This window comes from Nicotiana tomentosiformis, chromosome 9, assembly GCF_000390325.3.
Source record: "Nicotiana tomentosiformis chromosome 9, ASM39032v3, whole genome shotgun sequence".
Classification (NCBI taxonomy): domain Eukaryota; kingdom Viridiplantae; phylum Streptophyta; class Magnoliopsida; order Solanales; family Solanaceae; genus Nicotiana; species Nicotiana tomentosiformis.
This window is the reverse complement of record NC_090820.1, coordinates 22820862-22822649: the sequence shown is the minus strand read 5'-3', so window position 1 is coordinate 22822649 and position 1788 is coordinate 22820862.

Sequence of the window (1788 nt, the reverse complement as noted above, 5' to 3'; positions counted from 1 at the left end):
TGGTTATTTTCACGTCAAATGCAGAGAGAATCCACAACATGAATGTGTCCAAGGAGAGATGATTATTTAAATACCCATAATGCCCTTTCGTTTCGTTGTATTTGCATAATTGTAATCAGTTAAATATACCTCTCTATTTTCAGATATTGTCTACATTTTAATCGAGCTAAATTTATCCCTACCATTATATTATCGGGCCAAATTTACCCCTACAATCAGCAAACTTAAAAATTTACCCCTCAATCCGTCAAGTGACCCGGAATCTCCGAAATCATTTTAATTAAGTTACTGATTCTTCTTCTTGGTCCATTATTTTTGAAATAATTGGCATTTATCTGCTTTCTGAATTGGAGAAAAAAAAAAGAGAATATTTTTTAAAATAATACAGTCGTTAATAAACAAAGTATAGTAAATTAAAAAATCTAAATTAGGTAGCATGTCTAAATTCTAAAAGTATTTACAATATCAAAATTTTAATAAATTTGTTGCATCAAATGTATGGAAACTTTGCAAGTATTAGTGATTGAAGTTGAAGTTCCTGGAGATTTTACATTGTCGAATTCAACTTTGCTTTAATCAAATGACTACACATTATGCACTCTTAAGTTAGTCGATCGAACTCTATACTAACCAGACAATGACAAAATATATTTGAATATACATGTACATACATGATGATCAGTTGCATATAATACACAATAAATAGACACACTGAATTCTACGGTATGTATATAGTTGAAAAATAAATAAAATTTTAAATCAATTCCAAACCCATTATTACAAGAAGAGAAGTGGGCGCATTGGTAATTAAAAATATTTATGAGTAATTTGTATAGTCTAGTAACTTTAGCATTCACATCAATAGCAATTTCTGAAAATAGTAAAGCAAGAAGAATAACAAATTATTTAAATAAAAGGAATTTGGGAGATTTTGGAATACTTAACATATCAATGAGTAATTTTTAAATGTTTGTTGATGATAGGAGTAAATTTGGCCAGACAGTATAATGACAGTGGTAAATTTAGTCTTATAGTATAACGGATATTAAATGTAGATAATGTTCGAAAATAGAGAGTATATTTGGCCCTTTTCCCAAAAATTTATTGTTACGTGGTTTGTCTTGGAACTTAACTACCTCCGTGGTTTTGCCATTTTCTTTAATGTTATATATGTACTAGTATATTATTAAAATAACTAATCATAGCAAATTAAGTTTTTATTTGTTTCAACAAATTTACAATTGTTATTTTGCTTCTTAATGCAATGTACCAAAAAATAATTTATCAAGATAAAGGAAACAAATCATGTGATTAGTGAGAAATAATTGAATGGCACAAAATATCATAACCATACAATTTGTGATACAAAAAATTTGAATAATATGATTCAAAACAAATAATCATACATAATAACTAAATACAAAATATATTGAATAACGCCTTAAATTACCTATTATTCACTTCATTTTTAGGTTTCTTAACATCTTAGCAATGTTAAACCTTAAAATATTTTAAATATTTTATAAAATATTTAATTTAAATAACTATTGTACATATGAATTTGCATAACCTTAAAATATGAATGGGACATATCATTAGATTTATACAATTTTAATAGAAAGTGTTCCAATTAATTATGTTCAAAAAACAAAAGTGAATAATAATCTAGCGTCTTGCTTGTGATCAATTTTTTGCTGATTCTTTTTACCTTATTATTTATCATCCCGATTCTTAGTCAAGATCACTGTCGTAAATTCTATTTTATAACTCGAATTTTACTTGTCTCCA